The sequence below is a fragment of the Triticum aestivum genome, chromosome 2B (genome assembly GCF_018294505.1).
Source record: "Triticum aestivum cultivar Chinese Spring chromosome 2B, IWGSC CS RefSeq v2.1, whole genome shotgun sequence".
Lineage (NCBI taxonomy): Eukaryota > Viridiplantae > Streptophyta > Magnoliopsida > Poales > Poaceae > Triticum > Triticum aestivum.
In genome coordinates, this window is record NC_057798.1 from 410,956,488 (window position 1) to 410,969,731 (window position 13,244).

Consider the following 13,244-nt stretch of genomic DNA (forward strand, 5'->3'; position numbering starts at 1 on the left):
TGCTTACTTTGAGCATGTAATAATAGATGTCTGGGTAAAAAATGCATGGACCGCTCACACCTGCCAGAAGGAGTATCGAGAAGAATCTCATGGAACCCCTTCCATTCGAGGGGAGCGAAGCGAGAGGAAGCTGGTGTGCTTTGGCAAGAACAAAAGGATATGGCAGACAGTACCAAATAGCCGATCACATGACACACTTTTATGTAAGCACCAGGATGGGGAACCAACATTACATGTCCCATCTCAAGTCATCCCACTGAGCACAGAGTGAACAACCAGCCATCCGATCACACTCAGTGCAAAAAAATGCCCTCCTCAGCCATCAGAACTGGCCGCCCAAAATTCCCCTAGCAGACGCATGGTCGTGTTGGAAATATGACCTACAAGCAATAATAAATTGGTTATTATCATATTTCCCGTTCATGATAAATTTTTATTATTCATGCTAGAATTGTATCGACCAGAAACTTAAATACATGTGTGAATACATAAACTACACCGTGTCCCTAGTAAGCCTCTACTAGACTAGCTCGTTGATCAAAGATGGTTACGGTTTTCTGATCATAGACATGAGTTGTCATTTGATAACGGGATCACATCATTAGGAGAATGATCTGATGGACAGACCCAACCGTAAGCTTAGCATCAGATTGTTTAGTTATTTATTATAGCTTCCTTCATGTCAAGTATCTATTCCTTCAACCATGAGATCATTCTACTCCCGGATATTGGAGGAATGCCTTGTGTGCTATCAAATGTCACTTCATAACTAGGTGATCATAAAGGTGCTCTACAGGTATTTCCGAAGGTGTCTGTTGAGTTGCATGGATCGAGACTGGGATTTGTCACTCCATGTGATAGAGAGATATCTTTGGGACCTCTCAGTAATACAACATCATAAGAAGCTTCATGTGACTAATGGGTTTAGTCATGGGATCTTGTATTACGAAACGAGTAAAGAGACTAGATATGGAGATACCGATGATCGAATCTCGGGCAAGTAACATATCGCCGGACAAAGGGAATTGAATACGGGATTGACTGAATCCTTGACAACGTGGTTCAACCGATGAAGATCTTCATAGAATATGTAGGAACCAATATGAGCATCCAGGTTCCGCTGTTGGTTATTGGCCAGAGAGGAGTCTCGGTCATGTCTGCATAGTTCTCGAACCCGCAGGGTCGCACGCTAAAGGTTTGATGTCGCTAGGGTAGTATTGAGATCATAATAGTGGAAAATCCGAAGGTTGTTCAAAGTCCCCGATGGGCTCCGGGACATCACGAGGAGCTCCAGAATGGTCCATAGGTAAATATTTATATATGGAAAGTCCTATTTTGGGTTCAAGAAAAAGATCGTTTTTTCGGTATTGTACCGAGAAGGTTCTAGAAGGTTCCGGGGGTTCCACCGCGGGGCCTAACGACCTAGGAAGGGATCACATGGACCGAGGGGTGGGGCTACAGCCCACATAGACTGGCTGCCCCATTCCCCAAGGAACATGTTGTTTAAATCTAGAGATAAGGTCTTATTTCTAAATATAAAGGGTTGAATCTAGAGATAAGATGTTATCTCCATGTTTAAAGGGATTTTAACCTTGTGGTAGGCCCTAGATGGGTTCTGGAAGCCCTCCCCTACCCCCTATATAGATGGGGGATGCGCATGGGGGAAACCACCCCTTCACCCTGTCCCGTTCCCGCTCCCAATTCCTCACACGTCCCTCAGGTACGCGCTTGGCGAAGCCCTGCCGGAATTCCGCTGCCACCACCTCGCCATTGGCTAGTTCCAATCTCATCTACACCTCTCCTTCGCTTGCTAGATCAAGAAGGAGAGGATGCTACCGAGCCGTACGTGTGCTAAGCTCGAAGGTGTCGTTCGTTCGGTGCAGATCGGTTTGGATCGTGATTGGATCGCGAAGAGTACGACTACATCAACCACGTTATATACGCTTCCGCTTTCAGTCTACAAGGGTATGTAGACACACTCACCACTCGTAGCTATGTATCTCCTAGATAGGATCTTGGGTGTTTTGTAGGAGTTTTTTTTGATTTTCATGCTTCGTTCGCCATCAGTGGCATTATGAGCTAGGTCTATGCGTAGATGTATATGCACAAGTAGAACACAAAGTAGTTGTGGGCGTTAACATTCAAATTTCTTACCTCCCTTGTCTTATTTGGATTCGGAAGTACTGTGGGATGAAGCATCACGGACCAACCTTGAAGGAAATATGCCCTAGAGGCAATAATAAAGTTATTATTTATTTCCTTATATCATGATAAATGTTTATTATTCATGCTAGAATTTTATTAACCGGAAACATAATACATGTGTGAATACATAGACAAACATAGTGTCACTAGTATGCCTCTACTTGACTAGCTCGTTAATCAAAGATGGTTAAGTTTCCTAACCATAGACATGAGTTGTCATTTGATTAACGGGATCACATCATTAGGAGAATAATGTGATTGACTTGACCCATTCCGTTAGCTTAGCACTTGATCGTTTAGTATGTTGCTATTGCTTTCTTCATGACTTATACATGTTCCTATGACTATGAGATTATGCAACTCCCGTTTACCGAAGGAACACTTTGTGGGCTACCAAACATCACAACGTAACTGGGTGATTATAAAGGAGCTCTACAGGTGTCTCCGAAGGTACATGTTGGGTTGGCGTATTTTGAGATTGGGATTTGTCACTCCGATTGTCGGAGAGGTATATCTGGGCCCTCTCACTAATGCACATCACTATAAGCCTTGCAAGCAATGTAGCTAATGAGTTAGTTACAGAATGATGCATTACGTAACGAGTAAAGAGACTTGCCGGTAACGAGATTGAACTAGGTATTGGATACCGACGATCGAATCTCGGGCAAGTAACATACCGATGACAAAGGGAACAACGTATGTTGTTATGCGGTTTGATCAATAAAGATCTTCGTAGATTATGTGGGAGCCATTATAAGCATCCAAGTTCCGCTATTGGTTATTGAACGGAAACGTGTCTCGGTCATGTCTACATTGTTCTCGAACCCGTAGGGTCCGCACGCTTAAGGTTTCGATGACAGTTATATTATGAGTTTATGAGTTTTGATGTACCGAAGGAGTTCGGAGTCTCGGATGAGATCGGGGACATGACGAGGAGTCTCGAAATGGTCGAGACGTAAAGATCGATATATTGGACGACTATATTCGGAGTTCGGAAAGGTTCCGAGTGATTCGGGTATTTTTCGGAGTACCGGAGAGTTACGGGAATTTGCCGGGGAGTATATGGACCTTATTGGGCCATACAGGAATAGAGGAGAGAGGCCAAAAGGAAGGAGGCATGCGCCCCCCCCCTCTGGTCCGAATTGGACAAGGGGCGCAACCCTCTTTTCCTTCTTCCTCTCCCCCTCTTTCCCCTTCTCCTACTCCAACAAGGAAGGAAGGAGTCCTACTCCCGGTGGGAGTAGGACTCCCCTTGGCGCGCCACCTCCTAGGACGGCCGCCCCCTCCCCCCTTACTCCTTTATATACGGGGGTAGGGGCACCTCTAGAGATAACAACAATTGATCCCTTGGATCTCTTAGCCATGTGCGGTGCCCCCCTCCACCATAATCCACCTCGATAATATCATAGCAGTGATTAGGCGAAGCCCTGCGTCGGTAGAACATCAAGATCATCAACACGTCGTCGTGCTGACGGAACTCTCCCTCGACACTCGGCTGGATCGGAGTTCGAGGGACGTCATCGAGCTGAACATGTGCTAGAACTCGGAGGTGCCGTAGTTTCGGTGCTTGATCGGTCGGGCCGTGAAGACGTACGACTACATCAACCGTGTTGTTCTAACGCTTCCGCTTTCGGTCTACGAGGGTACGTGGACACACTCTCCCCTCTCGTTGCTATGCATCACCATGATCTTGCGTGTACGTAGGAATTTTTTTAAAATTACTACATTTCCCAACAGTGGCATCCGAGCCTAGGTTTTATGCGTAGATGTTATATGCACAAGTAGAACACAAGTGAGTTGTGGGCGATACAACTCATACTGCTTACCAGCATGTCATACTTTGGTTCTGCGATATTGTTGGATGAAGCGGCCCGGACCGACATTACGCGTACGCTTATGCGAGACTGGTTCTACCGACGTGCTTTGCACACAGGTGGCTGGCGGGTGTCTGTTTCTCCAACTTTAGTTGAATCGAGTGTGGCTACGCCCGGTTCTTGCGAAGGTTAAAACAACACTAACTTGACGAACTATCGTTGTGGTTTTGATGCGTAGGTAAGAACGGTTCTTGCTCAGCCCGTAGCAGCCACGTAAAATTTGCAACAACAAAGTAGAGGACGTCTAACTTGTTTTTGCAGGGCATGTTGTGATGTGATATGGTCAAGACATGATGCTATATTTTATTGTATGAGATGATCATGTTTTGTACCCGAAGTTATCGGCAACTGGCAGGAGCCATATGGTTGTCGCTTTATTGTATGAAATGCAAACGCCCTGTAATTTCTTTACTTTATCACTAAGCGGTAGCGATAGTCGTAGAAGCAATAGATGGTGTAACGACGACGATGCTACGATGGAGATCAAGGTGTCGTGCTGGTGACAATGGTGATCACGATGGTGCTTCGGAGATGGAGATCACAAGCACATGATGATGATGGCCATATCATATCACTTATATTGATTGCATGTGATGTTTATCCTTTATGCATCTTATCTTGCTTTGATTGACGGTAGCATTTTAAGATGATCTGTCACTAAATTATCAAGAAGTGTTCTCCCTGAGTATGCACCGTTGCGAAACTTCTTCGTGCTAAGACACCACGTGATGATCGGGTGTGATAGGCTCTACGTTCAAATACAACGGGTGCAAAACAGTTGCACACGCGGAATACTCAGGTTAAACTTGACGAGCCTAGCATATACAGATATGGCCTCGGAACACGGAGACCGAAAGGTCGAACGTGAATCATATAGTAGATATGATCAACATAGTGATGTTCACCATTGAAAACTACTCCATCTCACGTGATGATCGGACATGGTTTAGTTGATTTGGATCACGTGATCACTTAGATGACTAGAGAGATGTCTGTCTAAGTGGGAGTTCTTAAGTAATATGATTAATTGAACTTAAATTTATCATGAACTTAGTCCTGGTTGTATTTTGCAAATTATGTTGTAGATCAATAGCTCGCGTTATTGCTTTCATATGTTTATTTTGATATGTTCCTAGAGAAATTTGTGTTGAAAGATGTTAGTAGCAATGATGCGGATTGGATCCGTGATCTAAGGTTTATCCTCATTGCTGCACAGAAGAATTGTGTTCTTGATGCACCGCTAGGTGACAGACCTATTGCAGGAGCAGATGCAGACGTTATGAACGTTTGGCTAGCTCAATATGATGACTACTTGATAGTTTAGTGCACCATGCTTAACGGCTTAGAATCGGGACTTCAAAGATGTTTTGAACGTCATGGACCATATGAGATGTTCCAGGAGTTGAATATAATATTTCAAGAAAATACCCGAGTTGAGAGTTATGAAGTCTCCAACAAGTTCTATAGCTAAAAGATGGAGTAGAATCGCTCAACTAGTGAGCATGTGCTCAGATTGTCTGGGTACTTCAATCGCTTGAATCAAGTGGGAGTAGATAAGATAGTGATTGACAGAATTCTCTAGTCACCATCACTAAGTTACTAGAACTTTGTGATGAACTATAGTATGCAAGGGATGACAAAAACGATTCCTGAGCTCTTCGTGATGTTGAAATCGACGAAGATAGAAATCAAGAAAGAGCATCAAGTGTTGATGATTGACAAGACCGCTAGTTTCAAAAGAGGGGCAAAGGGAAAGAAAGGGAACTTCAACTGGAAAGACAAGTAAGTTGTCACTCCCACGAAGAAGCCCAAAGCTGGACCAAAGCCTGAAACTGAGTGCTTACACTACAAAGGAAATGGTCACTGGAAGCGGAAATGCCCTGAATATTTAATGGATAAGAAGGATGGCAAAGTGAACAAGGGTATATTTGATATACAGGTTATTGATGTGTACCTTACTAGTGTTTATAGTGGCCCCTGAGTCTTTGATACTTGTTCGGTTGCTAAAAATTAGTAACACGAAACATGAGTTACAGAATAAACAGAGACTAGTTGAAGGGGAAGTGACGATGAGTGTTGGAAGTGGTTCCAAGATTGATATGATCATCATCGCACACTCCCTATACTTTCGGGATTAGTGTTGAACCTAAATAAATGTTATTTGGCATTTGCGTTGAGCATGAATATGATTTGATCATGTTTATTGCAATACAGTTATTCATTTAAAATCAGAGAATAATTGTTGTTCTATTTAAATGAATAAAACCTTTGATGGTCATACACCCAATGAAAATAGTTTGTTGGATCTTGATCGTAGTGATACACATATTCATAATATTGATTCCAAAAGATGCAAAGTTGATAATGATAGTGCAACTTATTTGTGGCACTGCCATTTGGGTCATGTCGGTGTCAAAACCGGCGGATCTCGGGTAGGGGGTCCCGAACTGTGCGTCTAGGCGGATGGTAACAGGAGACAAGGGACACAATGTTTTTACCCAGGTTCGGGCCCTCTTGATGGAGGTAAAACCCTACTCCTGCTTGATTAATATTGATGATATGGGTAGTACAAGAGTAGATCTACCACGAGATCAAAGAGGCTAAACCCTAGAAGCTAGCCTATGGTATGATTGTTGTTCGTCCTACGGACTAAAACCCTCCGGTTTATATAGACACCGAAGAGGGTTAGGGTTACACAGAGTCGGTTACAATGGTAGGAGATCTACATATCCGTATTGCCAAGCTTGCCTTCCATGCCAAGGAAAGTCCCATCCGGACACGAGACGAAGTCTTCAATCTTGTATCTTCATAGTCTAGGAGTCCGACCAATGGTGATAGTCCGGCCATCCGGACACCCCCTAATCCAGGACTCCCTCAGTAGCCCCTGAACTAGGCTTCAACGACGATGAGTCCGGTGCGCTTATTGTCTTCGGCATTGCAAGGCGGGTTCCTCCTCCGAATACTTCGTAGAAGATTTTGAACACAAGGATAGTGTCCGGCTGTAACACCCACGATGCGGCTATATCTCCCACGTGTCGAAGCAGGACTTAGAGGCATAATCGCCTGACTCCCATCATTGCGTTCCGGATTCTGACGTGTTGGCGGAGCCATCCTGAAGAGGGTGACATCCGTTAGCATCTTGATAGACAGATAGACAAGTTGAATCAACGGATAGAAATTGCAACATATAGTCTTCACAATAAACATTTGAATAAGGATGAACGAATGAATTCCAAAGTAAACATCACACGTCCATTAAGGTGAGAAGCCACTTGATAAGAGATTGATGAATGAAATAAACAAGGTACAACTGGAACAAATAAGTGGTAAGGATTACCCAATCACAAACCAAATATCTGCGGAAGAAATGCTAGAGCTACTTGAATACCACCTATAAACTCCCGAAACTTTCCGGTTATGCAATCAGGTGTTGGGGATACAGGGGAAGCAATATATCTCACCCAAACTAACAATCCCTACATCCAGCTGTATCCATCCGTCAACACATAACCAAGAAACCTTCGGAAATCATGTACCTCAACCTTCGAAAAGCATCCATTATACGAGTTATGGCAATACTCCCGAGCTCGCCCCAGTACTGGGTTATCGGGGTTATCTCACCAACAACTGTACAAAAGAGATTTTCGATGTCGGCAAAGCTCAGGTATTCCAGAACTACAACGATAAAATTGTGACGACAACACCTCGGAGCTCAACTCCCCGGGACACTGGCACAACCCCTAAATGTCAGGAGGCACCAAGAACAATGTTCTCATCACAAAACCATCGGAACGATTCCAAGATACCCGCGTGATCCTAAATTTTTTTAGTGAAATTTGAGAAGAGGAAAGTCAAAACATCTGTGTCAGGAGACCTCACCAGAGCGACGAAGGGACTGAGGAGTAAAAAGAATCCTACTCTCCGATATATATAATCCTAAGACTCAAAACATTTTTGTTCTAGACTCAACATCGCCAGCAAACAATCAAGCAGGGGGCTCCTAAGTCGGGGATGGCTCTGATTACCAACTTGTAACACCCACGATGCGGCTATATCTCCCACGTGTCGAAGCACGACTTAGAGGCATAACCGCATGGTGGTTTTGTCGCAAGAAGGGTCATCTTCACACAATCCCATGTAATGAACAAGAATGGGATAAAGAGAGTTGGCTTACAATCGCCACTTCACACAATACATAATTAAGATCATACATCATTCAAATACACTCATAGACCGGCTACGGTCAAATTCAAATGAAAACAAGACAACCCCAATGCTAGATCCCCGATCGCCCCGACTGGGCTCCACTACTGATCATCTGGAAACGATACATAGTAACGACCAAGGGCCTCATCAAATTCCCACTTCAGCTCAGTTGCGCCATCTGCGCTGGTATCCTTGGCACCTGCATCTGTTTTGGTAGAATCTGTGAGCCACGGGGACTCAGCAATCTCACACCCGTGAGATCAAGACTATTTAAGCTCATAGGTAGGAAAAGGGGTAATATGGTGGAGCTGCGGCAAGCACTAAGCATATATGGTGGCTAACATACGCAAGTGAGAGCGAGAAGAGAAGCAACACAACGGTCGAGAAGCTAGAAGTGATCAAGAAGTGATCCTGAAACTACTTACATCAAGCATAACTCAAACCGTGTTCACTTCCCGGACTCCGCCGAGAAGAGACCATCACGGCTACACACACGGTTGATGCATTTTAATGAAGTCAAGTGTCAAGTTATCTACAACCGGACATTAACAAATTCCCATCTGCCTCATAACCGCGGGCACGGCTTCCGAAAGATAATATACCCTGCAGGGGTGTCCCAACTTAGCCCATCATAAGCTCTCACGGTCAACGAAGGATAAACCTTCTCCCGGGAAGACCCGATCAGTCTCGGAATCCTGGTTCACAAAACATTTCGACAATGGTAAAACAAGACCAGCAAAGCCGCCCGAAGTGCCGACAAATCCCGATAGGAGCTGCACATATCTCGTTCTCAGGGCACACCGGATGAGCCAGACGTCGGGTTGGCATAGACCCTGGTTGCCCAAGGGGCGCCGAACATCGCTCAGGTTGGACCAACACTCGAAGGAGCACTGGCCTGGGAGGGGGGGGGTAAATAATGATGACCCTTGGGCTCGCGAAAACCCAAGGGAAAAGGGCTTAGGTGGCAACTGGTAAAACCAAGTTTGGTACCATGCTGGAGGAGTTTTATTCAAAGCGAACTATTGAGGGGGTCCCATAAATCACCCAACCGTGTAAGGAATGCAAAAACAAGGAAGATAACACCGGTATGCCGGAAACTAGGGCGGCAAGAGTGGAACAAGTCACCAGGCATAAGGCCGAGCCTTCCACCCTTTACCAAGTATATAAGGTGCATTAATTAAACAGGAGATATTGTGATATCCCAAAATATCCATGTTCCGACCAGGAACAAACTTCATCTTCACCTGCAACTAACAATGCTATAAGAGGGGCTGAGCAAAAGCAGTGACATAGCCAATCAACGGTTGCTAGGACAGGATGGTTAGAGGTTTGACATAGCAATAGGTAGGCATGGTAAACAATGGCATGTAGAGCTAACATAGCGATAGAGCGAGTACTAGCAAGCAGAGATAGAAGTGATATCGAAGGTATGATCATCTTGCCTGCAAGGTTCTCAGAGTTGTCGAAGGCTTGATCCTCGTAAGCGTTCTCAACAGGTTCCTCGTGCACGTACTCGTCTCCCGGCTCTACCAAAAGCAAGAACACAAGCAAAGGAACCACAATAAATCACGGTGCAATGCACAAGCAACATGATGCAATACATGTCATGATATGCGAGATGTGATATGCAATGCATATGCGTGCTTCGGGAGGAAAAAGGATGAACAAGGCATCAACTTGGCAAACCAAGTATGCCGCTGGAAAGATGAGATGATTTCGGTTGAAATCGATATAAAGATCATCGGGAACGGATGCACGGTTTGCAAATGGCAAGCAAAACAAGAATGGCACAAAGCTGCGATTAACAGCACAATGCTACTTAGCATGCAACAAGAAACTATGCTACAGCACCCCAACATAAAAACAAAACATATGGCAGTGATCTACAGGAGATTCTTAACAAAAAAAGGAACACTGAGCTACGGCTAAATCACATCATAACAGGTTCAAACAAGCATGGTGAAAGTGCAAAAAAATATCAGGTTGGACATGGCATAAACAGCATCACGAAGCAATGTTCAGAGCAGGTTATCAACATGCTACAGGAACTTATAATAGAAAAATACAGGAATCTACTCAAAGAATAGATCAAAAGTCCCTTACTGACCATAAGCCAAAAAGGATCAGAAAATATGATGGCACCCACGTAAACATAGCAAGTTTTGTTAACAGATTCAGCAAACAAAGCATGGCATTGACATAATTATGAAGGCACCTTCGTGTGCTCGATGCACTCACTACAGAGCATCTCATGATAAACTAAGCATACATCCATCAAGAAGACATGGCATAGAAGCTATACATGGAAAGAACAACATCATAGCATACCCGGATCAACTACAACAACCTTGGTCAAATTGAATAACATGTAAACAATCTGCCAGGAAACATTTTGAAGCAAAAGTAGAGCTCGAAAATGACATGCTAGACTACTCCATAATTGCAACCAGGACCATGGATGGATAGAGCATAACCATATGTTCAAAACACCCTTACTGAAGTATCTCAAATTATGCATGGATTCTCTGTACCAACATGTTTACATGGCATCAAAATTACAACAGAACAGGGACTAAAATCAGCAATATCACGAAGACTAATTTGCATGCTTGTGCTAGTCACCATATTAATCACAAAAATACATGGTAAGCACCTCTGTAAAGAAGACATAGTATAGTTCAAAACACATTTAGGGATCAAGTCCATAGGATGCACACATCAATCATGGCAAAAATGACAAAAGTGCTCGTTCTGATAAGATTCTGAAACTAAGATTATGAAGCCCTCTTCCAACAGCATTTCGGGCATCAAGATGAGCTCAAATGAAAATGATGCAATGAGATGAAATGATGTACTCTTCGAGGCGAACGATTCGGTATGCTACACGCCCAAAACGGAGCAACGGCTGCAAAGTTGTGGGGTGATAAACATGCGACAAAATTATGACAGATTAAGGACTTAGTGGAAAACCGGGGCTCGGGGAAAGTCAACCTTCCGCGATTTTAGATCTCAGATCCCGCGAGATCACCGGAGCTCGTCGCCGGAGCTCAAGAGGGGGAGGGCGCCGGCCGGAGGAGGGCGCCGGAGAGGGAGAGGCCGACCGGATCTGGGCGCGCCGGCCTGGGTCCGGAGGAGGAGGGCGCGGGCGGCGACGGGAACGGGCGGCGGCCTACGCGGCGCGGCGGCGGAGCCCGCCAGAGGACGGCGCCGGCGATGGAGGGTGGCGGCAGAGGACGGTGGCGGCGCGCCGGGCGCGCGGGCGCTGGCTCGGGGACGGGGCGGCGACGGGCTTGGGAGGGCCCCGCACGGGCCTCGCGGGCCCGCGGGGTCGGCGGTGATCTGGGGACCGGCCCGGGGCACGTGGCGGCCGCTGATTGGCCGCGCGGTCAGCGGCGGACGTGTACGGCGCCGGCGGACGATGTCCGGCGCGCGGAGAGGGGATTTTTCTAGGGTTAGGGTGGAGTGATTCGAAAATTTCGGGGGAGGGGTGTTTTTATAGGTAGAAGGAGCTAGGAGTGTCCAAATGAGGTGCGGTTTTCGCCCACACGATCGTGATCCGACGGCGGAGAGCATGGAAGTGACTTAGATGGGTTATTGGGCTGTTTTGGAGGGGTGTTGGGCTGCAACTCAAAAGAGGCCTTTGCGGTTATGCGGATACCCGTTGGAGTATCAAACGAGCTCCAAATGACCCGAAACTTGATAGGTGGTCGACCGGTGCTATACCAGGGCCACTTGGCAAGCCTCGTCCCATTCCGAGAATGTTTTAACACCCGCACACGAAAAGAGACAAGACGGGTGCGCCGGTGCACGTGGAAGTGTCGGATTGCGAAACGGACAACGGGGAAAATGCTCGGATGCATGAGACGAACACGTATGCAAATGAGATGCACATCATGACATGATATGATATGCATGACATGAATAAAATGCAAAACAAAAGACAAAACCCAACCACGGAGGGAATATCATAACACATGGCCGATAATGGCAAGAGTTGGAGATACAAAGATGGAAAGTTACATCCAGGGTGTTACACCGGCTCTGCAAAATAAGTTCCACATACCACCATAGAGAGAATAATATTTACACAAGTTCAATCTGCTGACGTATTCCGTGGCGTGACATCACACCACGGCCAGGTCTTTATTCGAATCGTTTTTACTGTTCCACCTTAGCGCGTTTAGCGAAGCGGTTTTCTTGGCACGTCTTGTCAAAGCAGAGATCGTGTCCCCTTATTCCGGGATCCTCATCAATACGGGCGTGGGTAACCCAACCGTGCCTGTTGGCACGCCCCCTCTATCGAAGGCGAGTCCCAAACGGCCACGGGGAGGGCTCTTGGTATTCAACCTCTTTATAACGAGGCCAAGGCCTGCTCCTTTCTTTCAATCTCATTCGAATCCGCCCCTCGCCTCGAGTTCCAACACCCAAAGCTCCAGATTCAGGCGCTTCGGACCTTCGACGATGTCCGGCTCCGACCTGCAAGGCCAGTGGATTCCTTCTTCCGTCATGGAAGAAGACGTGCTAAAGCTGAGAGACGCCAGGTATCTAACCGGCGAAATTTCGCATAGGCTGCCTGCCCAAGGGCAGGTTATTCCTACTCCCGAGCCTGGTGAGAGCGTGGTGTTTGTGTCTCACTTCCTTCGGGGTTTAGGCTTCCCGACGGACCCCTTCATGCGGGGGCTCATGTTTTATTATGGGCTGGAATTCCACGACTTGGATCCGGAGTCCATCCTCCACATCTCATCGTTCATTGTCGTATGCGAAGCCTTCCTCCGCATTACCCCTCACTTCAGATTGTGGCTCAAGACCTTCAAAGTGGAGCCGAAGATGAACAAGGGGCAGCAGACAAAGTGCGGAGGGGCTGTTATAAGAAAAAATGCTGACGCTCCATCGCCCGAGGGCTCTTTTCAAGAGGTGCTCGGTTTATGGCAACAAGAGTGGTTTTACATCACCGCTCCC